This window comes from Lissotriton helveticus, chromosome 5_1 (genome assembly GCF_964261635.1).
Source record: "Lissotriton helveticus chromosome 5_1, aLisHel1.1, whole genome shotgun sequence".
NCBI classification, from domain to species: Eukaryota; Metazoa; Chordata; class Amphibia; order Caudata; family Salamandridae; genus Lissotriton; species Lissotriton helveticus.
In genome coordinates this window covers 2006646273-2006673394 of record NC_136065.1, presented here as the reverse complement: position 1 = coordinate 2006673394, position 27122 = coordinate 2006646273, and positions in this window count along the sequence as shown.

Here is a 27122-nt window from a genome sequence, read left to right as displayed (position 1 = left end):
ATAGGAAGGTTTTTAGCAGAGGTCTTCCAGTGGCAGATGTCCAAGCATTAAGGACTTTGAATTGGGAAAAGGGAAAATTGAACCAACAAACAGACTTGATCAGGCATGAAATAAAGACAGGGGTTTCCGAACGCAGGTTGGGAAAATGTTGGCAATGAAACCAGAAGCTTTGGTAGTTTGAATTATAGTCAACACTTCTGCAGCTGTAACAGGTTTCAAATAAAACGAAGCTGGGGAAGTGTTCCTTTTTTTGATCATCAGTACACTTCACTGGCAGGTCAACATCTTTGTGAACTTCAATGCCAGATCGGTGGGTGATAATTTTATCTGTGAAATATTTACCAAATTTAATGCACAGGGTTTGTGGATTGATAACTGATCGATGAGGAGGAGGGGCGTAGCCAGATCGTTTATAACTTCAAACCATCCCTTTGTGAGATTGCAGACATTAAAAAAAACGAGGACAATAAGAAGCACATTTAGCTTCCTGAGTTTTGAATTTATAGTCCGATAATGCTTGTGACAATAGTGCTTGAGCTGCAAAGCTTCATTTCGAGGAGCAGTTATGTTACGTTAAAATGTTTTCCTGAGCTCTGAAATGCCCGGAGGCGTCTTGGCACTTAGCTTAAATGACTAATCATGCAGTGATTGACCTATAGCTATAGTGTTAAAACTAGGTTTTTAGAGCTTTCCAAAAGACTATTAGGTTAGAGGCCTCCTTCATATGCGCGGAATAGAGTTTTAGGCTTTAGTGGCTCCCAGTACCAAGCTTTTGCCTCCCCAGGTTAACCACCTGAAACTGGGAGGCACTTCAAGTTTGGCCGCAGCTGAGTGTAGGGCCCTACTTAGAGTGTGCCATGTAAAACTTTGTTGAAAAAAGAATGTACCTAAGCCATGCAAAGCTTTGTAAGCCACGCAAAGCTTTGTATGCCATGCAAAGCTTTGTAGGCCATGCAAACTGCTTTGAATGTAATTCTCTGTTTTATGGGAATCCAGTGCAATGTTCGAATAGCATTTGTAGCTGAGTAGTATTTGGGAATTTTAAAGAGGAGTCTAGCTGCTGCATTCGGTGAGGTTAGTATTTTGTTCCAAACATATCAGTGCGCTTTGAGAAATAGAACATTAATCAATCAATCAATCACTGCATTTCTAAAGCGCGCCACATACCCGTGAGGGTCTCAAGGCGCTGGTGGGGGCGGCTGCTACTGATCGAAGAGCCAGGTCTTGAGTAGTCTTCTGAAGGCCAGCAGGTCCTGGGTCTGTCGTAGGCTGTAGGGAGAGCGTTCCAGGTTTTGGAGGCGAGGTAGGAGAAGGATCTGCCACCGGCGGTGGTTTTCCAGATACGAGGAACTGAGGCGAGGGCGAGGCTGGCAGAGCGGAGGCTGCGGGTGGGGGTGTGGAAGCTGAGTCGGTCGTTGAGATATGTAGGTCCGGTGTTGTGTAGCGCTTTGTGTGCGTGGTTGAGGAGTTTGAAGGTGATCCTCTTGCTCAGGGGGAGCCAATGTAGGCTTCTCTGATAGGGTGTGATGTGGCTGCATCTGGGGACGTCAAGGATCAGACGTGCCGAGGCGTTCTGGATTAGTTGTAGTCATCTCAAGAGCTTGGTTGTTGTTCCTGAGTAGAGGGCGTTCCCGTAGTCCAGTCTGCTGGTGACCGGGGCCTGGGTGACGGTTTTTCTCATGTCGGGGGGATCCATTTGAAGATCCTGCGGAGCATTCGGAGGGTGTTGAAGTAGGATCATACTCTCTACGCCAGGCTCTCTCAGTTTTACGTAAGGCTCGCTTCCTTGACCTAAGGGTGTCATTGAACCAAGGAGCCCCTATTCCCTTGTCCACAATTTTCACCCTCCGCGACGGTGCAATGACTTCAATAGCTCTCTCAAGTTTAGCTGTCAAATTGTGACAAATAGCCTCTAGGTTGCCCTTGGGCTTCTTGTGGGAGGGTGGGGTTTGCAAATTAGCTACCAAATCCCCCTCTCTGATCTTGTTCCAGCTTCTAATGACTTTCCATCCCAACCCTGGCTTTTCCCTTTGCCCTAGGACAGCAATCTGACCCTGCAGAAGATGGTGGTCTGACCATGAGCAAGGTGAGATAACAATGGGGCTCAGTTCCGCGGCAGTCACCCAGATTAAGTCTAGGGTAGGACCCTTGTTGTGTGTTGAACCCACTACCTGTTGAGCAAGACCAAGTGAAGTCAGCGCCTCCTCAAGCTGGTTTGCCTGACAGTCTTTAGGAGACTTCTCTCAATGCAGGTTGAAGTCTCCCATTACCATCAATCTTTTATAGCGTGACCGGAGGTCGCGTACTAATTCCAGAAAGGAGTCCATGAAATGAGGTGAAGTACGTGGGGGACGGTAGACTAAGAGCATTACCAGACTTTCAGTGGCAGCATGGAATTTAACCCCTAGAACATCGGCAACCTCCAGACTTTCTGCGCAGATTCTTTCTGCTTTCAAGCGGCTGTTATATAGGAACGCGACTCCTCCACCTTTCATGGTGCCTGGTCGATTTTTACAAATGGCCACAAAATTAGGTGGTAGGGAGGCCACCAGATCGGGAGTGGAGGATTCCTCGAGCCATGTTTCAGTAATTCCCAAGATGTCCAGTTCCCATTTCTGCAGTAACGAAAAGATATCCAAATTGTGTTTTTGCAGAGAACGGGTATTAAGTAACGCAAAATTAAGCCTCTCTGCTTGGTCCTTTCTGTTGGACCCGCGTTTCGGGATGGTATAAGGATTAAGCAACCCTTCCTTTCGTAGGACCGTGATAGTCGCATGACTAGTCTGTAGTTTGCCGTGGTTTAATTCCATGTGCACGGACCTGGAATACGCGATGCAGGGGCCAGGGGTTGTGGCCCCTGATCCCGGCAGATCGCCGACGGGCGCAGACGGGCTTGCCTCTGGCGCGCGCTTGCATTGTCTGGTTTAAATAGCTGTCAAGCGTGGCCGCCTCGCCACTAGAGCACTCTCAAAACGGCACCCGCAAATGTCAATTCCTTCCCCTAAGATGGCGCTGGAGTTGGGTAAGATGATCTAAGGATCCCGCTAAAGCAGCAAGTGAGTGAGATAATTTTTTAGGGTGCAAGTAGGCGAAAGTTAGAAATAATGATCAGCATAAACACACATAAAATATTTAAAAAGCGATTTTCAGTGCTAATGTCAATAGTGGTAGCGCGCCTTTCCCAATGGTCTCTAAAGCCGTGATACCTTGTCCTAGAACCGGCACGCCTGCAGTGTCCAGCTTAAATAGCTGTCAAGCGCGGCGGCCTCGCCACTAGAGCGCTCTCAAAATGGCGCCCGCAAATGTCAATTCCTTCCCCTAAGATGGCGCTGGAGTTAGGTAAAATGAGATAAGGATCCCGCTAAAGCAGCAGGTGAGTGAGATAATTTTATACGGTGCAAGTAGGCGAAAGTTAGAAATAATGAACAGCATAAACACACATAACATATTTTAAAAGCGATTTTCAGCGCTAATGTCAATAGTGGTAGCGCGCCTTTCCCAATGGTCTCTAAAGCCGTGATACCTTGTCCTAGCTGTGGGCTGTGTGGTTGTCTGGTGTTGGGTCATGGATCCATTTCTTCTCCAGCTTCCGGCAGGTGCGCTTGGATGTCCGGAGGTCTTCGGTGAACCAGGCGGCTTTCTTGTTGGTGTGGTTGGTTGTGGAGATCTTGAGAGGGGCAAGGGTGTTGGTGCAGTCGCTGATCCACTGTTTGAGGTTGGACGCGGCATTGCAATAGTGTAATTTTGCCATGACCACAGAGATAACAAGGGTGTTTTGTAGGTGTGTTGGAATGAAGGGTATCATTTTTTGATGGTCTTCAAGGAGAAAAAGGCAGAGGAGGTCACCGCCTTCATATGGTCTGAATATGAGAGTCTGCCCTCCATCAGAACTCCCAGGTTCTGAGTCTTATTTACTGGAGATGGTAAAGAGGCCCAGTTCCTGCGACCAACTGGAAGGGGTCAAGAAGGAAGTATGAGCTCTGAATATTAGGACCTCAGTCTTTGCAGAATTGACTTTCAGGTGATTACTATCCATTCAGGTTTTGATGGCCAACATGCAGCCATTAAATCTAGAGCCAATAGCGCCGTCACGTTGGCTAAGGATACGAAAATCTGAGTGCCGTCCGTGTAAGTTGAACGACTGCTCATGGCCCTAAAGGAAGGATCTCAAAGGTTTCCAGGCCTGGCCTGAAATCCTTAAGTTTGTGAGACAGTCCAACAGTAAGGCGTGGTTCACGGTATCAGAGGCTGCCGATTGAACAAGCAGGATAAGGGCTGCCCCTTTTTCCTGGTCAACTGCCATTCTGATCTCTTCGGTGGCCTTGATCAGTGCCGACTGTGAGATCAAGAAAACTATTTAATTGGATGTACTCCACAGGCTGGGAGTTCATTATCTATCTTTCTATCTCGATTTTGGCTGGGAGAGGATGATGCGAGATGGGGCAAGAATTTTTACTCTTTAGGGTCTAGCGTAGCTCTCTTTAGAAGTGGAAGTATTGTAGCTTTTTTCCATGAAGTAGGAAAAATGCCAAGGCTGAACATAAGATGGAAAATAGGTGTCAGCATTGAGGCAATATCTGAAGAGACCTTGGTGGGCATGGGTTCAGAGGGGACACCGAGGTGGAGGAACCAAAGGATTTTGAGATCTTCCTACATCTGCGGTGGGGCAAACTTGCTGAAAGTTTCCTGCTGTGGTAATGATAACGGAAAGGAAGGATCAGCAGGACGGGGGGATAGTGCTTTGGCAAACTTTTTTATACACTGGTTCTACTTTTTGTAAGAAAAAGTTGGCCAATATGTTACAGAAAGATTGGGTAGATTCAATGTGCGCCTGATGTGAGAAGAAGTGTTTTTCAGCTTGACCAAAGCCTAATTTGAGGGTCCCTAGATCAGTCGTAAACCAGGGATTTACTTTGTCTAAAATTTGCAGTAAGGAGGGAGGCCTGTTTGAATAGGGAGGAGCAAAGCGTGAGACTATTTTCCAAAATTGTTGAGGATTCAGTAATGTCTTCTGCAAGTAAAACATTATATTTAGGAGGTCCTAACAGCGATACCAGGGGAGTTATCTTGTCCTGCGATAATTTTTCTCCAATCCCCATATGTGGAAATCAATTTGGGTTGTGTAAGAAACCCAAGTTCTCTGCTAAAAATAAGAAACCAACTGCAAGATGATGAGTGCAGTGTAAGTAGATATAGTCCTTTGTATTGCAGTAGAGGTGATGATTATCTACAGCAAATGGTTAGAACTATGGCTTGGAATCAAATTTAACTATGAACAATAACAAGTGGTGAAATGATCCAGAACCTCTATCGCAAGAAATCGGGGATGTTCTAGCCAGTGGTTAAAATCGCAAACAATGAACATGTGGTGTTCGTCAGTAAAGAAATGATAGATGTCCCTAATAAGAAGACCACTGCTCTCTGTAATAGTTTGTAGTGGGCAATACATTTAGAAGATGTTGGAAACAAACGAGCTCTGCTGAACTTCATAACATAAGGATTCTCCTGGAATGGAGCCATGGTGGTTAAAAACTCTGATGTTTTTCAAATGATTGCAACACTGCCTCCCAATGGTGTTAAAGTTGTCGATATATTTGCAATGCCATATTCCAGTCATGATTGGGTTACTCGATAAAAGTGTTGAAAGGCAGTTTTTAATACATGAAAAAAAATTTGAAAAGTAGTACTGATGCTACATGTACATCCCAGTGTGCAATCTGCATATATCAACCCTGATTTATGGACAAGTGGGGCCCTCTCTTTCGCAATACACCCTGAGAACTGGGTCCCTGCCTTCTCCACTACCACGAGCAGTCAGGGGTGCAGTGTAAAGATCCCATCAGCTGCAATGATGAGGGTGGTGAAGAGCAGTGGCAGGGGTGAAGCGCTGTGTTTAAATGAGAAAGATAGACCGCTACCCCACAGTACAAAGAGAATCAACCCCGGTAAATATATTGTCGAACCCCTTGCACTGTGACGCTCTGGTAGCGCAAACTACAAAATCTAATCTATGAGACCACGCAACTAATGTATGACAGGACAAACTCACCTTTTATGCTATTTGCTTTCTTATTTAATTTCGTTTTTCCCCCTGTTGTTAGCGGGGTCAGGCTGGGCTTAAGATCTCTCCCTCCCTCACACCGCATTTAAAGGAAAGCGCATCGCCGTTTTCGGCGAGTCCGGGTCCTGGGGTTTGCCCTGCTTGGGGGCCATCTTAGGTTGGGATCACTACTACAACTACGGGCGCCATTTTGGAACGCCCTTGTGACCGAGCTGAGCCTGGAGTGCCTATTTAAGGCGATTACTCCTTCACCTCTGCCCTGATAGGTATTGCTGCTTAGCGCTCGCGCTGCTGCTAGCGCTACCTCATTTTTAAACTCACCTTTTATGCTATTTGCTTTCTTATTTAATTTCGTTTTTCCCCCTGTTTTTAGCGGGGTCAGGCTGGGCTTAAGATCTCTCCCTCCCTCACACCGCATTTAAAGGAAAGCGCATCGCCGTTTTCGGCGAGTCCGGGTCCTGGGGTTTGCCCTGCTTGGGGGCCATCTTAGGTTGGGATCACTACTACAACTACGGGCGCCATTTTGGAACGCCCTTGTGACCGAGCTGAGCCTGGAGTGCCTATTTAAGGCGATTACTCCTTCACCTCTGCCCTGATAGGTATTGCTGCTTAGCGCTCGCGCTGCTGCTAGCGCTACCTCATTTTTAAACTCACCTTTTATGCTATTTGCTTTCTTATTTAATTTCGTTTTTCCCCCTGTTTTTAGCGGGGTCAGGCTGGGCTTAAGATCTCTCCCTCCCTCACACCGCATTTAAAGGAAAGCGCATCGCCGTTTTCGGCGAGTCCGGGTCCTGGGGTTTGCCCTGCTTGGGGGCCATCTTAGGTTGGGATCACTACTACAACTACGGGCGCCATTTTGGAACGCCCTTGTGACCGAGCTGAGCCTGGAGTGCCTATTTAAGGCGATTACTCCTTCACCTCTGCCCTGATAGGTATTGCTGCTTAGCGCTCGCGCTGCTGCTAGCGCTACCTCATTTTTAAACTCACCTTTTATGCTATTTGCTTTCTTATTTAATTTCGTTTTTCCCCCTGTTTTTAGCGGGGTCAGGCTGGGCTTAAGATCTCTCCCTCCCTCACACCGCATTTAAAGGAAAGCGCATCGCCGTTTTCGGCGAGTCCGGGTCCTGGGGTTTGCCCTGCTTGGGGGCCATCTTAGGTTGGGATCACTACTACAACTACGGGCGCCATTTTGGAACGCCCTTGTGACCGAGCTGAGCCTGGAGTGCCTATTTAAAGCTCTTCTCTACCGCGCAGCGGGACGCGCAGATGGGTCGCCCTCGCTTAGCCGGAGTCGTGCCTGAGTCCTGCCCGTCTGCGCCCGTACGGGCTGCAGGACGGGCTGTCCACTGCCATCGTGACCTCAGGTACGTTAACTCAGGGCAGTCGCGTGTATTATTCATCTGCGGCACTCTATTTACTGCGACCTTCTGCTTCCTCTCATTGCGCTACCTGCACTCTGCCGTGCCATAACTTCTTATGCCCCGGCTGCGGCTTTACTACTGGCAAAATGCAGCTCTCTAAAACCCAACAGTATACTAAGCACTGTAGGGGGAAACGGAAGCCTACGAAGGGTGGTACTTCCCCTCCCGCCCCGCTCCATTTATGGAGCCTAAACTGTAGATCGCTCCCTAAGAATAATCTAAACATCCATGATTTCATAATCGAGGAATCTCCTGATGTTTTATTCTTGACCGAGACCTGGATTCATGCCAGCTCAGGTCCGGATATCGCTGCTGCGATTCCTTCTAATTATGTTATGCTTCATCAGGATAGACCCTCAGGTAAAGGGGGTGGAATTGCTATCATCTTTAAATCCACATACCAATGCAAACTGGAGGCACTACATCTCCCAGGTAGTGAAGCTGCATTGTTTAAACTCACGATTAATCCCCGTTTGACACTTTCGGGTCTGTTAATCTATCGGCCCCCGGGGAATGCTGCTTCTTGGATTCCCTTACTTGTTGATTGTCTATCAGCAATACTCCTGAAATCAAATAATTTCACCATACTTGGTGATTTAAATATTCATTTAGACGATGTTAATAATCCCCTTACAAAATCTCTTCTTTCTGATTTAGAGGTTTTTAATCTCACACTTTGTAATACTGGAGCTACTCATATTGCCGGTCACCTTTTGGACCCAGTTATTTCCACTCTTCCATTTGAGTGCTCTCATCTGGCACGTCCGCTGGTGTGGTCCGATCATTATGCCGTACACTTTGTGTTACCGCCCGGTCTTTATATAACCAATGTTTATGTAGAGGAAACAAAACCCTCTTATCGATGGGACAAAATCGATATAGCCACTTTTAATCTGCATCTGACGAAGACTATTCCGTCTCTCAATAATATTGAGCAGAATTTGAATGCCCCTATTATTAGGTGGCTAACAGATGCAGTATCTGTACATGCCCCCCGTTCGGGCAGTAAATTTCGATCTTTGCGTCCCCCAGCACCTTGGTACTCGGATGAGTTAAAAATCCAACGTGCTAAATGTAAAGCCTTGGAGAGGAAGTGGAGGAGATTCTATTGCATTCCCTCTAAACTGATTTACAAGGATGAGCTAAAAGCCTATCATGCCAACTGTAAACGGGCCAAGGCAGTTTACATTACCTCTACTATTACTTCAGTGCAAAATTGTCCTCGGACTCTTTTTGCTACTGTTAATAAACTCACAGGTGCTGACACTGTTCCTGTGTTGCCAGCTCTGGATGGTAAACATTGTAATGCTATTGCGGACTTTTTTATATCGAAGGTTCAGGACACTCACCAATCCTTAATTTCCCTTCCGCCCCCTACTGATCCCTTCCTATCTGGCTCTTGCTGTAATGTCTCTGTCCCTCCTACTGAGTTTCTGCACAACTGGAAATTATTTGATGATGTTTCCTTCCTGTCGTGCCTAAAAAGCATTAAGTCAGGATCTCCTCGGGACCCTGTCCCTATGAGGATACTGAAACAACTTGACCTTGAACCACGTAGATTCCTAATGAGGTTACTTAACATCTCTCTTAGTGAATCTCGGGTGGAACAGGAATGGAAACACGCCATGGTCGTTCCCCTACAGAAGAAATCTGGTATGGACATTACTAACCTGGCCAATTTTAGGCCTATATCCCTGCTGCCAGCTTGTTCTAAGATACTAGAACGCCATGTCAACTTTCAGCTAAACGAATTTGTTGAAAATACGGGATATCTCCATCCATCCCAATCAGGCTTTCGCGCCAATTATTCCACCGAATCCGCACTCCTGGGGGTGACTGAGCGACTCCGACACGGTATTGATAGTGGTGAGACCTTTGCGCTTATACTATTGGATTTAAGCGCGGCTTTTGATACCGTGTCGCATTCCATTCTTCTAGAGTCCCTTCACTCCCTTGGTGTTGCAGGATCTGCGCTTGCCTGGGTGGCTTCATTTCTTAATGAGCGCACCTTTCAGGTATTTTCAACCAAAGCTGAATCGGCGATCTGCTCATCTGCTTATGGCGTTCCGCAGGGGTCTATATTGAGCCCTTTATTGTTCAATATTTACATCAGACCCCTTGCCACGATAGTAGAGGACGCCGGTCTGTCTATTTACTCCTATGCAGATGATACGCAGATCGTGTTCTCCCTGTCTGACAGTAGGTCTCAGGACACCTCTGCCCTTAAAATCGGCCTTTCTCGGGTTGCAGCCTGGATGCAGGCCAACCTGCTAAAACTCAATGGTGAAAAGACCGAGGTTATCGTACTTGGCAAACATAAAGATCTGTGGGGTTCTAGACATTGGCCTAGTGACATGGGTCCACTGCCTACCCCCGTGCCAGTTGTTCGTAACCTCGGCTTTCTAATCGACGAGAAACTCTCGATGCGTCAACAGGCAACTAAGGTCGCTGCAATCTGCTTTAACACTCTACGCTGGTTGCAGAAGATCCTATGGATGCTGCCTGAGTCTACTCGTCGAACTGTTGTCCAGGCTCTTGTAATGTCCCGTATCGACTACGGCAATGTGCTCTATCTGGGAGCTGATAGAGCTACAATGAATATACTCCAGGTTGTGCAGAACTCAGCTGCCCGCCTTCTGTGCAATGTCCCACGCAGAATGTCTGCAACACAAGCCCTATGTGACCTTCATTGGTTAAAAATTGCTGACCGTGTAGCTTTTAAAACTTTGTGCCTTATGTTCAAAATCCGTCAGGGTTCTGCTCCCACATACTTGCACAATCTTGTCCGGCCATACCAGCCAAATCGTTCCCTTAGGTCATCAAATCAAGCCAATTTTGTAATTCCTAGAATTCGCTTGACAAAAATGGGAGGCCGCTCTTTTGCCCATTTGGGGCCGAAGATGTGGAATGCTCTTCCGCTGACGCTTAAAACGGAAACTAATCTTCTAGCCTTTCGCAAAAAGCTAAAAACTTTTCTGTTTTTGTTGGTCAAATGTTCTCTGCTTCTCCTGTTTTCAGCAATTACCTATCTTTCTTCTTTAGGCTGTCCCTGGCGCCGGGAAACCCTCTACGGGTAGCTGAGCGCAATACAAATTCAATAAAATAAATAAATAAATAAATAAATGACAGCGCAAAGCTATGTGCACAGGAGGTGTTCCTTGAGCATTGCGGAGGGTGATCCCACGTAACATTCATGGACTTTTTGCATTTAGTCAGATTGCCAAAACCATGTAAACCTGGTGATGCGCCAAAACGTTACGCGAGGTGAGGAGTAATGAGGAGAGATATGATTTTCCTTGTTTTTCCCTCTTTCTGTGTGTACCGGATTCTGCAGCACACACCTAAACAGGGAAACGCCTCTCAGGATTGTATTAGTGCTCTAAGGCGCCCTGGTACAAGGTTGCCTGCTTTGGTGCTAGGCTTTTGAAACTGCGCCAGCGCTGGGGGAAAGGACAGGAATGCACTGCATTGGATAAATACGGTGCAATCCTGCCCTTTAACTTTAGCATGGGGCAGCGAAGCAAGATGACTTGCCACGCTGCCCTACGCTAAATCACCATAAATGGGTGCCATTGACTTCTCTGAAGAACTTCTAAAGTTAATGCAGATTAATTTCTCTCAGGATGCATCTCAATAAAGGCCTCTGAGGCTCCTTTTGTAGGCCACATAGTGCCAGTGCCATTAAACACATCTGCAGCGTACGTCACAGGGACTAACATAAGTCCATGGATGCCTTTTAGGTCTTCTTTGTGTCTTCCTCAGAGGCGCTACAGACAGCATCACACATAGCGCCACTATTAGTGCAGCTTAAGTCACAGGGACTAATATAAGTATATTGAAGTGTGAGTTCTCTGTAGACAGTTTGTGCCTGTTGAGGACAGCCTCCAGTAATATCTCACCCGCTTGGTGAATAAACTGAAGTTTCCAGGGGAAGAGTCTTCTTCACACTACTGTCCCCATCCTTTCATTTAAATACATTAGTTTGGTCAGCCCTACTAAATGTCAGTGGGTTGGATACCTCTCCAACAAGGGGGTTACCATTCCCCACTCAGGTCAGTCGGAGAAATCTACCTCATTTCTTGAAAGGGAAGAGGGACAGAATTACTCAGCTCAGTGGAAGATTTCATCCTCATTTCCTGCAAGAGAGGATCCGCAAGGTTATTCGGCTCAATTGGAGAACTCTACCGGGTGGATGAACTAGGCATCGGAGGGACTAGATGGGCTTTTCATCACAGATGACACACGGACATAAGTTCTTACAGACAGAGAGAACTGCATTCCAGAAAGCAGAGTCATCCTTCCTTTTAACTAGGCACATCGGGGTCTAATTTGGCTTTGGCGGAAAAGCCATATTTTGCCTCAGTAAGGAACAGAGAGCTGGACAGAAAACAATTCTCTGCCATTAGAGACCTCGAATTCTTGTGAGCTCACCCTCTTCCAGAGAGCATAATGGGTCCTCCCACGAAGACATGGTAGACCCACCCTTTTGATGCCACTAGAAATGGAGTCAAAAAGCTAGATGCAGAAGGCAGGAAGAATTTAATCTCTATGCCTCTGAAAAAGCAAAGTCGTACATTGTTGAACATCGCTAAAATAGACTAAAGAACATGGAGTTGATCTGCACTAGTTTGAGCTTCATCTACAATGATTTAGAAACTTATAGGCACTGTCTGTATCTATTTCTTTAAATGTGAATTCAGGACAGAATACATTACAGCTTCTCTCTACTACATTAAGTTGACCTATGTAACCTATTTTACAAGTTGTTTGCATTAATGAAAACCAGGGCATTTTAAACACTAATTACATGCTTCTTTCTTTTATTTTGGGGTATTCCCCTTTTAATATATTATCATCTAAACTTGCAGAAAATATTTCGATTTAGCATCCACCTATAACAACGTACCCAAGAATGTTACTACACACATAGATACAGTCTGTATAATGAGGTAACAATGTTGACAATTTTTGTTTCCATTATCTGTTGTTAATTATATCTGCCCACAACTTCTTTTTATTATTGTTTTAAGTGTTTTAATTTGTTAACAGGACAGTCCTACAGAGTAGACATATGCCGATGTTAAGGCCAATATATCACCGAAATCTTGCTACATATCAATATCAATACTACACGTGAACAGCAGGAGGGAGACATGAGATGAGGTTCCGGGGTTATGAAGTGAGATTCTAAACAGGAACAAATCGCGTATTAAGGATTCTACTGGCTTTTACCCCTACATATGAAAAAGCCCCTGAGCATTGCCCATAATATCTGTCTGGACAACCAGGCCATTATGCAAAGCCTTAATCACAGTGATGACATTTCTTTCCAAACCCAGCCTAGAGTGGTAATTTGAAGGGATATTGCGATAACACCCTGTCCAATGCTTTTTCAGTATTCAGGACGATTACATTGGGTAACCCCAATATCACAGTGACATCAAACATAGTGAGGACATGGGCCCTGTGATATAGAAGTTTGTGGGAGGCACACAATCTCAGATCAAGGGAGCCGTAGGGTCTTGGACATTGACTTAATAGCAACTAATGTTGCCCTCTAGAGGAAAATCCTGGCCCTTAAAGAAACAATAGGGACTTTACCTACACTTATCTCAAAACTATTCCTCATCATAGAAGACCGTGACACACCCAAGTTACTCCTACCAAAGTGCCCTCCGAGTACATGTAAGACCGTAAAATCGAACCACTCATAGTACTCAAACAATACCTAATGCTTTAATCACTAATCCCCCACCCCGAGCTGATACTCGAGGGAGCTGCAAAGGGGACCTTCATGGCAAGTCACTCCCCTACGTTGTTCCCAGAGATATTCCCTGAGAAGGTCCCAAGGAATACCGTAGGGGCCAGACCGGGACTTCCATGCCACAGCGAATGATCCATTCCATCGAACTGCAGGCCGCAGTGAGGCGCCTCTACTTTCAAGGCCACGCCCAATCCCCAAAGCTGTTCCCCAGTCCATTATTTACATGACTGATGTACCAAAGGTCGATTGTAATAACAAATTCAAAGATGATAAGGTCCTAAAAAATAAAGTCATCCATTGGATTAGGAACGTAAGGGAATGCCGATCAGTGATAAGGGATGACATCCTGAGGGCTAGGAAATGTGTTCAGAAAAGTAGCCCAGCTGATGCAGTAGAATGAACTTTGATAAATGAAATTCTAGTGCATAAACTAGTTGCCCTAGAAGCTAAATCATGCCCCCCACTTATCACCAACATCCAATTGAAGTCTAACATACCTTTACCTGAAACCAATTGTAAGAATGCAGCGATGTCCCAAAGGGATTTTCCATCCTCTTCCCTATCGCAGAATGACTGACTATCCCCCGATCTCCCTAAGAAACATGCATGCAATTTTAGTACTGATTCTGATTTAATTCTCACGTTGACGCACAAGGGCTTGGAGGGCGGTCTCCTTGAGCACGAGGTAGAGACACCAAAGCCCCATTCCACCCCATGCGCTGAAACATCCCAGCAACTAGGAGATAATGATAAGGATGGGGACAAAACCACACACAATCATTTGAACTCCGATATGGTCGAAATAGTTCCAGCATTACTGTCCCCCAGTGCCATGCACCACTTAGACACAAGGAAACTTAAAATTGCTTCGTGGAATGTGGCAGCAATAAGGGGGAAATTAGGTCTTCCCCACTGGCTAGGGGTAATTAATCAGCATTCTGTTTGTATTATGCTGGAAACCTGGAGTTTGACCCCTGTTTATATCCCATGGTTTGTCACGTTTTACAAACCGGCAATTCCTTCCAAACACGGCCGCCCCTCTGGAGGGCTACTCGCTCTGATCCAAATTACACTAAATTATATAACAGAGGAGATTTCCACTAACAGTGACCTCCTTTCGTTCAAACTCGAAGGCCCTTTAGGAAAGTCCTTAGACATTTTTAATGTCTACGCAAGAAGTACCAGACTAGGTAGGTCACCAACTCTTCAGTCATTAGACGAGTTATTGGATGCAAGACAGACTGATCTCCCCTTAATTGTGGCAGGTGATTTTAACGTTGATCAGGAAGAAATCCTAAAGATTAATGAGGAGGACAGCATGTGGCCAGTTCCCTCACTGGATCTGCCACCAATAAAGAAATGGCCACAAGCAGCAATCCAGTTAAATTCCCTAACCCTCACACACAGGCTACAGGCTGCCAATGGAAGGACCCCTTCAGATAAAGGAGGGGGAATGACTTTTGTTGGGCCCAAAGGTTCGAGTCGGAATGATTATATTCTTGTGGACCTCTGTCTATGGCCACTCGTAGTAGACATGTCTATCACGCAGTCATGCAAAAGTGGCCACAACCCTCTGAGCCTTACAATTGAGCATCCGTGGGCTGAAAAGGCCAAGCCAGCCCATGAACTCCTCTCCACAAGGGAGGTGACCCCTTCAATGATAACTGCCGGCTAAAATGGTCCATAATCTTGGCGGACAAATCTAAGCTCAACATCTTAAAATGCTATCTTGAGAACCACCTGGAATTGCTGTCTTCCCGCCCACGTGACCCTCCCACACGAGCAAGCTGTGGTGACTTATACTCTAAATTCTTTGGCCAGCTGGCCAAAAAATGTATTGTCCATCACCACAAGCATAGGCCGAGCAAAGCAAAAATTATGACAACGACCTCATGGTTTTCAAAAGAGTGTAGATCCATAAAAAGATGGCTGTTGCTTGCCCTACAGCAAGGGGACATTCTGTAAATTCGAGAACTGAGGAGGAAGTATAAATTGGCCCAATTTAAGGCCAAGAGGGATTGGGATGAAATGAAGTGGGCAGAACTCAGCGAGTCCATTTCAAGTCCAGAAGCCAGACTGTTCTGGTCACTCGTGGGCAATGGTAACCATGAAAGGTCTCCATCTTTAGCCAACAACATCCCGGCCCATGCGTGGCAAGAATATTTTGGTTCTCCGTATTCAACTCTCACAAGTCATGCAATGGAATCTGCAGTTTCTGATATAATGTAAATACCACACAACCTCTCATTCACTAGAGAGGAAATACTGGCCTCACTGGATGCAATTATACCCGCCAAGGCCTCTGTCCCAGATGGCATCCCAGGGGATCTCTTCCAATCTGACAGGGAAAACTGGGCCACATACATATTGACCCTTGTCTATGAAATCGCAGGGGGAGGGAGCATCCCAGAATCATGAAAAGGGGCCGAAGTGAGCCCCATTTTTAAAAAGGGTGACCAGTCTATTCCTGCCAACTATCGACCAATTAGCCTGATCGACTGTGTCCAGAGAGTCATCTATCGCTTGCTTTTAGCAAACATTTCTGATTGGATGGAAGAAAACGACATCCTTTCTTCCCTCCAAGCGAACTTCTGGCGGAAAACTGCCACAGTCTACCAGGTCTTTCGATTGTTCATGCTGTATTTGAAGGTGGTCCTGCTGGGTAAAAGGAGCCTCTATATTGCATTTATTGATTTAAAAAACGGACTTGATCTCGTTCCCAGGGACAACCTATGGCGGGTGCTCAGGAAGATGGGCATGCCTATGGGCATCCTCATACTCTTAATCAGGCTCCACGATGAGAACTTCGCTAGGGTCAGGTAGGGTAGCCAGGGACAAGTCACCAATCCCATCAAGGTTCAGCGGGGAGTTCGCCAAGGATGTGTCTTGGCTCCAACTTTATTCTCACTGTACATTGCCGAGCTTCTATCTGCTATCCCCGCGGATACCCCGTCCTTAGCCAAGCAATGAATACCTACCTCCTGTTCACAGACGACACCCTTCTTGTTTCGAAGATTCCAAAGGGCTTGCAAAAATTACTAGATAATTTCAATCTCTTTATCAAGGGAAGAGGCTCGAAATAAATACATCAAAAACCAAACTTATGCTTTTAAATCCTCACAAGTTCTTCAAGGGTAATCCGCTCCTAGACAATGTCCCACTAGAGAGAGTCAGTTATTCAATTACCTGGGGATTAAATTATACTATGAGTTTATGGCCTGGAAGCACCATCTTAATAAGGCTTTCCTCAAATTCTCCCAGATGACGGGGGTACTGCGCAAAGAATACCGTCCCTCCCATACCAAGCCTATTGCACCAGCACTGAAACTGTACAGTTGCAAGGCTGTGAGCAATGCACTTTATGGAGATAAACTGTGGAGTATGGCAAGAGCAAATGACCTGACATCCCTGGAAAACAAGTTTCTTAAAAATTTGGTTTCCCTGCCACAGAGCACCCCTACTCGCCCACTAATGCTGGACATAGGCATCAAACCCATAAGCGATTTAGCCAAGCTCCGTCCTCTGTTGTTCTGGCAGCAGATGGTTTGCACTCCGGAACTGTCGCCTTATGCCGCTGCGTTCCAGGAGGTCTGTGCCTTAGACACCATGCACAAAATCGGTTGGAGTAAATATGTCAAAAGTCTTATGTCATCCATGGGCCTTGCCAGCCACCACATTGGTTGTCCAATACCCCTCACTAGAAATCAGATTACATCGCTCTACTGGGAAGAGGTTGAACAAACTGCCCATATAGCTGGCAATCAGGGGGGATTGGATGAAGAATTCAGTGATTTTAAGCTTAGCTGTAACCTCAAAACCTACCTTGACATCATCAAAGTGCCGGCCGACAGGAAGTTATACATCCAGTTCAGGTTTGGCAGCCTGCCAATCAACACATTCACAAACTCATGGCTGCACAACAAAGCACAGCCAAGGGCTGCCCTTGCTCTCCCGGTCCACAAGAATCCACAGCCCACTTTCTCTTTGCATGTAAAGCATACACTAAACCAGGGAGCAAATGGCTTTCTCCTGTCTGTAGAGAACTTGGTAACCGAGACTGTAGAGTTGCCATGCATATACTGAAATCGGACGCAAGACCACTAGTTGTGTGCGCAACTGCAAAATGTTTGGGAATTGCATGGTCAATTAGAAGGAGGGCGCTGACTCCCACCCCCCGGCGAAACCCTGTGAGCAGCGTCCACGACTAATTCCCCACAAAGTACATCTGCCTTATAGGCCAATAATCCTAAAAATGCAAGTCATATTTCTCAGTTCTGTTTATAAGTTAATACAAAATGTTTTTATTGTTTTTTACTATTTCGACAGGTGACTGAAACCTTATTGCCTCCTAATAACGGTTTCTTTGCCAAATTATGTACACTCACGTTTCATGCAAACCCGCGATGAATGTAATGACCTGTCTAATTGACGAATGTAGGGACATATTAGCAACAAATAGCGATATTTATCACTAAATGAGCTTAGTGATTTTTTGTTAGCGCCGCGCATCGCCGGGATAACGTGCTATTAGCAACGTTTATCTAAAATGCGATACAAATATCCGGCGATAGCGGCTCAATGCGTGAATATCGCTGGAGATCCAGGGATATTCAGGCATTATCGCCAATAGGGTCTTAACCTGAATATCCATCTCCCATTGGATATACAGGTTAAGAACTGGTCTGAGCAGGTGTTAGGTTTTGGCGATATTCACGCTTAGCGCAAATTTTTCTATCGCTTCGCCTGCGTTGATAATAGGCGATAGCGATGTTCGCTAACAGGTTGGGTACGCCCACTTTGCATGTCATTAGCGATAAATATCGCTGACATGCAAAGCAGGCCTCAAACCGGTCACTATTGCCTACAAGCTATCGCTAACTGCTGTTAGCGACAATTTGCTAATAGGGCGATAAAATTATTGCCGCTTTAGCGGGAAAAAGTCCTGCTAAAGCGGCGATAATGCCCTTGATAATATGTCCGGTAATGCCAAGTATGCACAGTTAAGTTTGCTTGCACCTTAGTAAGGGGACTTTGTAAATTTGCACTTTAATTATCCTCGCTGGATGGAACCTGCAACAAAAACCGTGACCCGCTTCACTGGAGAACGCATCCAAAACATTTCCATTTTAGAAATGGGACCTAGCTTTGTTTTCACATTAATCTTCCCTGTTGGTTCGAACCTGCGACGAAAACCGAGATTCACATAGCACTTGTAAATTTTAACTTTATGACTTTTGACGTTTGTTAGCTCAACTTTTAACGTGATGTTATTTTTAATTTGTACTGTTTTTATCAGCGATGTGCATTGATGCATTCAGACTGATATGTGAGAAACGTATCCCTCGAATCTTTGTTTCTTTTGTATTTTTACCGAAATAAAGAGTTTGAGGATGACAGTATACCACATGGTGGCGCTGTCTATCAAGTTTTCAGAAGAGCGTGCCACTCTGTATTTAATAATTCAACACACATTAAAAATGAAAAAAATTAATAATATCTGCCACCAGTGCCATTTCCATGGCTCTGGGGCCTAGAGTAGTCAGAGTTGTCACACTGAAGACGTGAGACGGTGATTAGTTGTGTTGGGACTGTTATTGGCAGCGCTGGTGGTGGTACGAGCTGTAGGCCTTCCGAGAAAGGCCCTGGCGCTACCTTTTTACACATAAGCCCTCCTGCGACCCTCTGATTCCATTGCTTTGTTTGCTTCGTGGACCTCGAGAAGGATCTGAGCAGCATCAGCTGAGAGTCGCGCAATAAACAGACCACGCAGGTGTTAAAGCGTAAAAGGCCATTTATTAGACCAGGCTGCACAACAATAACAATAACCAAAACATCAACATTATAACAACCCCCCAATATCAACTCTCCATGCCTCACACTCTTCAGCCACTCTGCCTCATATCACCAACCGCTCCATCCCATACCGTACCTCATCCAATTCACAAATCACCTGGCCTCATACCCAGATACCTCTGACATTCCAGTCATGCTCTCAGCTCCCCAGATCATTCAGACTTCCCCCCCAAGGGATGGGTGCGCCCGCTCTTGACCCCCCCTGTCCCTCCAAAGTACCGCCTACTGCAGCTCTGGCCTAAACTGGCACGCCAAGCTAACCCATGCCCCAAACCCTATAACTGCAGGTTGGGTGGGTGGCCTTTCTAACGACCCTCCCGATGGTGTTGAGTGCAGGAAGAGGAAGTTCCCTTCCTCCCCTGCACTTATAATCTCCCCCACTAACGCCTCCCTTTCCCCCTAGCTAGCCTGGGTCTCGCCCCAATGCCCCAGGGGGAAGACTAGTCTGCGACTGTGCTTCCCCCGGGGCCCGGCATCGCGCAATAAACAGACCACGCAGGTGTTAAAGCGTAAAAGGCCATTTATTAGACCAGGCTGCACAACAATAACCAAAACATCAACATTATAACAACCCCCCAATATCAACTCTTCATGCCTCACACTCTTCAGCCACTCTGCCTCATATCACCAACTGCTCCATCCCATACCGTACCTCATCCAATTCACAAATCACCTGGCCTCATACCCCGATACCTCGGACATTCCAGTCATGCTCTCAGCTGCCCAGATCATTCAAACTTCCCCCCCAAGGGATGGGTACGCCCGCTCTGGACCCCCCGTCCCTCCAAAGTACCGCCAAACGGGGAACCCCCTGTAGGGCGGTTCACTGCCCCACCCCCCTTCGTGCCTATCCCATGTGCATCCCTCAACCACACCACACTCACATCGACCTACGACACCAGATTGCCTCGTTCCACAGTCCGCTGACCACATCCCTTATTTCCATCATATAGTATGCATTCCCCAAACGTGAAAGATGCACACCGTCGTCTCTGAACAGTAAGGGTTCCTCCAGTCGAATACCCCCGTGAGAGATCCCCTGTATGTCCTTGTCACCACAAAACAGTCTCATTGCCCTATTAAGCTTTCTACGTGCCTTCTCAATAGCCCCATGCTTCATTGCTCCCCTCCAAACTTTTCTGGGGACAAATTCAGTCCAGGCTATGCAAGTCTCTGCAAGCCTTAATTTGAGCACCTCCAAGTCCCTTTGCATCAGCTGCAGGAGCGCCAAACCCGACAGCTGCACCAGGTAATTTTCCCCCAAATTAATTATCAATAAGTCCGGGCATCCTTTTTGCGGAACCATCTTTGCGAGCCAAGGCAGTAGTACCCCCCCATCTTATCCCTCCTTTACCCCACCAGTGCACCTCATGTTGATGTCCTTTCAGTCCCAGGTTACGGCCGTACATCTGCTGCTCCGCGTACTTTGATGCCCAGTGCACAAAGGAATGCCCCACAATCCAGGTGACCGTCTTGGCCCCCGGTCCGCCCATGCAACCTACGAAAGAAAGATACGTTGGACCACACCTAAAACCACCTAAACCATCAACATGCCACTCATCCCTCCCCCTCACTTCCGCACATACCTCTCCCAGCACCGTGACTTCCATCTCCCAATCTGCCGAATCCTATCCCATGACCACCCCAAATGGGCCGCAGCTGTCGCAGCACCAATGCGAAAGGAGTGTGTCCCAAAACCGTCCGTTTCCAGCCCCGGACACCGCAACGCCATGCGCAACACCGCCAGCAACTGACCAGACGTCACCCTCGACCCAGACTCATGACAGAAAATCTCGCCCTGGCCCCCTTGTGATTCAGCTAAGAACATTCTCCATTCCTCCACCGGGCCCACACCCCCACCACCCGCTTCACACAGCCAGACCCACTTACCCCGGCCCAACCGATCCGTCTTAGAACGTCCCAGCCAAATCCCCAAACGCCCTCCATCCAATTGTATCTCCTCATACCTTCTACCACCCATGGACCTCGTACCCCACAACTCAGACACCCGAAAGGCCCTAAAAAACATCCAAACCATGCACAACCGAAAAACTCGCGCTTCAAACATATCATAACAGCACTCCGACAACACCCCAACCAGCCGAACCAACAACTCAAACGTGATTGCCTCCCGCAACATCCCACCCCCCTTTTGACGCTCTCTACCACAACCACGGAGCATCCTGCTCAAAATCATATCCTTCGTAGGATCAAACCCCAAGAACAAACTACAGTAAAAGGACACTCCTGCCAGTTTCTTAGATATCGTAGCCGGAGTCAATCCTTTGTAAATGCAACCTAAAACAAAACGCCACACTCCCTGTTCCACCGCTGACCGGTCCCCCGTCACTGAATCCCGCTGCCAACCCACAAACGCTCCAAACTCAGCCCGCGCGAGCTGGTACGTCCTCCTTGTTGTGTCGGCAATAGAATGTTCCACCAGGCCTATCACTCTCATTCCCCAAAGGCCCAGATGCCGGCCGGCAGCTCGGTCTTGCACAGCTCCGCTCCCGGTGCCAGATCCCGGAACCGCTGCCATTGCGAACGAGACAAAGCATCCGCAATGTCATTATTCGCTCCAGGGACATGCTTGGCTCTAAACACCACATTCAAGCACAGGCACATAAACATGAAACTTCGCAGCAACCTCAGCATTCTCAGATCTCTGGCTCTCTGGCGATTAACCAACTCAACACAGTCATGTTGTCAACGTGGAAAAGAACTGACCTATTCTGGAATTCCAGGCCCCACACCTCCAGAGCCACCAGCAAAGGAAAAAATTCCAGAAAAGCAATGCTCCTCCCTTGTTTCAACCATGAGCAGGCCAACTCTCCGCACACCACCTGCCATCCCAGAAGATGCCAAACCCAGATGACCCCGCTGTGTCTGAGAAAATTTGACATTGCCAAACCGCCCTGTCTTCCTCAAAGTCCAGCGACACTCCGTTGAATTCCGTCAGAAACGTCAGCCACGTCCTCAAGTCAGCCTGCACTCCCATGGAGATCCGGACCCTGTGATGTGGAAGCACTGCCCCCGAAATTGCCATGCCGAGCCACCGACAGAACGTCCGTCCTGCCCTGACTACCCTGCATGCAAAGTTCAAGAAACCCAGCAACTTCTGCACTGCCCTCAAAGCAATCCTCCTCTCACCAATCGCCCACAGCAGACACACATGAATCTCTTCCACCTTAGCTACGGGGAGGCGAGCCCGCCACTGGACAGAATCCAACTCAATCCCCAAGAATGTCAAGCAGCAACTGGGACCCGCCGTCTTTTCCGGCGCCAAGGGAACACCAAAGCACAATGCAAGCTCATGAAACCCTGCCAAAGCCTTGCCACAGTCTCCCGAGCCCGTCCTCCCCAGAAAGAGGAAATCATGCAGGTAGTGAGCGACATCTCGACAGCCGCTAAACTTTCTTAAGGTCCACTGCAAGAATGTACTAAAGAGTTCAAACAGGGCACAGGAAATAGCACAACCCATGGGCAAAACCTTGTCCACGAAGATGGCTCCCCCGAATTGCATTCCCAGGAGCGAGAAATCCGCCGGGTGTATAGGCAGCAGACGGAAGGCTGACTTGATGTCACATTTTGCCAATTCTGCCCCCTGCCCACACACCCGCACCAGGCGAATCGCATCGTCCACCGAAGCGTAAAGCACCCTCGAATCCTCCTCGGCGATGAAGTCGTTCACTGATTGCCCCTCCGGCCACGAGAGATGGTGTATCATTCGGAACTCCCCTTCCTTCTTCTTCGGAACCACCCCTAGTGGAGAAATGATCAAATCATCCGTCGGCCAATCAGTAAACGGGCCGGCTACCCTTCCTTCCTCAACCTCCTACCTCAATTTAGCATCCACCACTCCTGGCAATTCCTAAGCGGACTTCAAATTGTCAGCCCATCTCCTCACTCTGGGACCCTGATAGCCCACCCTAAAGCCCTCCGTGAAACCCTAGAAAATCCGCAATTCCTCCTCCTGGTCCGGGTAACACGAGAGCCACGGGGCCATCGCCTCCACCCTAACCGGTGTAGGCGCCCTTCTGTACAGGTTGGCCCCTTCCTTTGGCGTTCCGCCACTGCTCTGAGGGGGTGACCAGTGTAAGGCACTGCGGGATGGCATGCTTCCAGCCACATTTTGAGCACTCGTGTTTCAACTTGCATGGGTAGCGTGAACAGTAGCCCCTGTTGTAACTCCAGCAAGCTCCCGTGTTGAAGTTCCCGGGTTTGCTGGCCTGTCTTGTGGTATGCGTGCTGGCTGCAGCACTGCCCCTGCCCCGCCGGCGGAAAGGACCGATACGCCACGGGCAAACCGCTGGCCGTATGGGTAGAAGCGGCTGAATGCGTGGAAGCCATTCACTGAGTCTATAGCTGCTGATCAACTTCCCCACAGTTCTTATCTGGATTGGCACTAACCCTAGCCCTGAACTCTTCATCATAACTCAACCAAGCAAATCCACCAAACTGCATTTGTGCCTTACATATGATGTCCATGTACTTCAACAAAGCAATGGCCCTATCCAAATACTTCTCACAGTATATGCTGGCATAGATCAAGAAAGCAGAGGTCCAATTCTCCATCGTTACTGGGACCCTGGGCCGCCTAGTAAGCTCCCACTCCTCTTTTGAACCCTCCCTCGCCTGCACCTCCCCGTGCAACAGCTTAAAAACATCCACATACTCATGTTTCCAAATCCTTCCTCTAATCTTCTCCGACAAGTGAGACCCCAGTGGCATAGCCAACCCCATGTAAGGGAGCTTCATCTGCACTTTCGCATCCCCATTCTCGCTCTTGTTGTCTTTCCCGTCCCCCTTGTCCATCTGTACCCCAGCAGTAGTCACCGACTTACCTTCCGCCTTCTTACCTTCCGCAGGCGGACCACCTGTTGGCGCTCCCGCACAGACCCATCCCCCACACCCACCGATCTACAATCCTTTTTCCTACCCCCTTTTGGCCCATCATCCCTGGCCGCCCACCAAGTCCCCTTACCTGATAACGTGGTGTGTAACTCCCGGGGCCGTCCTCTGGGGGCAGAAAACTTCTCCGAATCCGCCTTGTCCTTGCCCTTCGTCGTCGTAGGAGCCTGCAAAACACCAACTCCTCTGTTGCCGTCCTCGTCATCCCTCACCTCCCCGTCCTCAAGCTCCTCATTCTCTTCCTCGTAATCCAATTCCAACTCAGGCTCCACATCCACAGGCGCACACAACACTTCCTTAACCGCTTTCCTCACACCCTTGCAGGCGCTCTCCGCACACCAGGCGGACACGTCACCGTTGCCCGGTCCCACGATGGAGGGACGGCCACAGTGGACCGCTCTGCTGCTTTCGGCTGGCGTTTTGGAGCCGTCTTGCACCCCGCCAGGCCACCCTGACCTCTGCCGACACCTGCCGGCTTGGATCCCCACCCGCCCCTAAGGTCGCTCCGGCCTGAGTGAGCCCCAGCACCATCGGGCCTCAAAGCCATCTTGGCCGTCCCTGCACCTGCCTGCTGACCTTTGGTACCCACTCCGCTCACCTTCTTACCCTTCACCTTCCTGTCCACTTCCTCCTGTTCCGCCAACCTCTCCTCTTCCGACGTGGGTGTGGGAGGCCCCTCAATCTCAGCCCCCCAAACTGCTCCAACCCGGGCCGCAGTCTGTTCGGCCCACCTCGCCTCATTCAGTTGCACCAAGAGCCTCTGCTCCCGTAACCTGTCTTCCCACGCCATTGGCCCCCAGTGGGAGGGGAGGGGGCAGGCAGTAGCCCTGAAACTCCACTCCAGGTGGCAATAACCAGTCATGGGGGGCCCCCAGAACTGGGCCCGACCCTCCCCAGGTCCCCCAGAAAGGCCGCCCCACCCTGCTCCACTAACTGGGCCGCAACCCTCCCCCCTCTTGCTGGGGCCGGAGTGCCCGCCCTGGACCCCACAGAAAGGTCAATAGGAGCGTCCTCCCATTGCCCCCCTACCAGCTCATCCCCTGCAGGCGTAGGAACCTGCAGCGCTGCCTGTCCAGCCTCCATAGCAGCCTTCCCCTGACCTACGCTCAACATGCCTGTCTTCCAGTCCTCCCCGCCCCCCCCCACCCAGCGCTCCACTTGCATCCTCAAACGCCTCTCCCCCCGCGGGGGCCAACACCGTAGGGGCTGTACCTGGCCCTGGGGGCACGAACTCAAATTGTGGGTACTTGCGCGGGGGCAGGCTCTTACGTCTGCTGCCCCGCGCCGAGTTCTTCAAAACCCCGCCCCGACCCCTCACAGCCGTCTGCTCACTCGGCGGCCGTGAGTCATCCTGGCACGCAATGACCGCAGCCGCGACCCCAGCCGAGGCCGCGCGCAGGGCCCTAACACAGCCCACCCACGCTTGGGAAAGAACACCGGGCTGCAATAAATCCTCCCGGCCCGCCTTCGCTAACAGCAGCAAGGCCGCCCACACCTCCTCAGCCGGCACCTCCGCCATGGAAAAACCGCCGCCGCACCTGCCAGAATCCACTAGAAACCCTCGTCACTGACCAGCGACCTCGCAGCATAATAACGCCTCAACTCTCCTAACGCTGCAACGGCCACCTGCACTAACCTGTCCACTACGTAAGACCCCCCTTTCTAACGACCCTCCCGATGGTGCTGAGTGCAGGAAGAGGAAGTTCCCTTCCTCCCCTGCACTTATAACCTCCCCCACTAACTCCTCCCTTTCCCCCTAGCTAGCCTGGGTCTCGCGCAAATGACCCCGGGGGAAGACGAGTCTGCGACTGTGCTTCCCCCAGGGCCCGGCATCGCCGGTGAAACATTAACAAAGGTTTGTTGCTGTTTCCTACAAGACAGGGAATACGCCTAGAAGTAGAGGATAGCACCTCCTGAGATGTGAGGAAAAGGAGCTGGATTGCGGCACAAAAGGGGAGAGTTAATTTAAGGACAGCTGAGGTGCCTGTCTGTGGATAGGAACTTATCTCAGCATTTATGGACTGATGAGGGGAGACACAGACACCTACCCACCGCCACCCACAAACACAGACACAAACATAAACATATATATTTCTGGGAAAATCACTTAATCTCCCCATGCCTAAATGTGTAATGTAAATACGGTGCTCATGTAAAGCGCTCCAATACCTTCGGATTGAGTTCGCCCTATATAAATATGCACACACAAAAAACAACAACAAAAACACACCCCTCTGACTATGAATGCAGCACTGAAGGAGGGAAGCACAAACATCAGTACGTCCTAGAGGAATGTACGGGGCACAGCAAGAACAGCGTGTCTCCCGGCCTGCCATCCTGTACCTCACTGAATACATCACACTAAACATACTACTTACAGAGTGCCCCTTGATAGGATGGCATCAAGGGGTACAGTCCGGTCACCACAATCATCATCTGAACATTACTGTTTGTGTGCACAGTGGCAGGTTAGAAATGAAGCTAAGAATGTACAGTTACTAATTAAAAGTATCCTTCACGTTACCTACATATAAACACTTACGTTTCAGAGGGACCCTGAGATGACTTACTTCTCAGCACTCCACTCAGTTAGTAATGATTATATTTTAGGGCAACCGCCCTACTCCAAACCCGTTTACTCCTGCTAACGCATACTTCAATTTCTGGCTACTAAAGTTTTTATCAAAGAGCACTCAAAGGCTTTAACCTGAAATAACCGTGCAACAGAAGACTAATGTTTACTTTCTTCTGTGTTGTAAAATTAGGGTCTCTAGGGCTCACTTTCGTGATTGGTTACCTTCCATTCTGCTCTCAGGTGAGCTATATATGGTGATTGGAATTGAAACTGCAAGGGCACCCGGCCTGTGTATGCGTTCGTGTAGTGTGTTAGGTATGGATAATAGATCAGGCTATTAGTGAAAGTAGTAGAGTGTGACGTAAAATGCTTTCGGTTTTTCTCATGTTTATTTTGTTTTATATATTGACTGCTTGCATTACTTGATATTGATTCGTTAGATACATGGGCTGATTGTACACCTCTTATTAATTAATACCAACTTTGGTATGTGTCTACTGTTTCCAGGGGCCAGGGTGAGGGTTCACGCATACATCC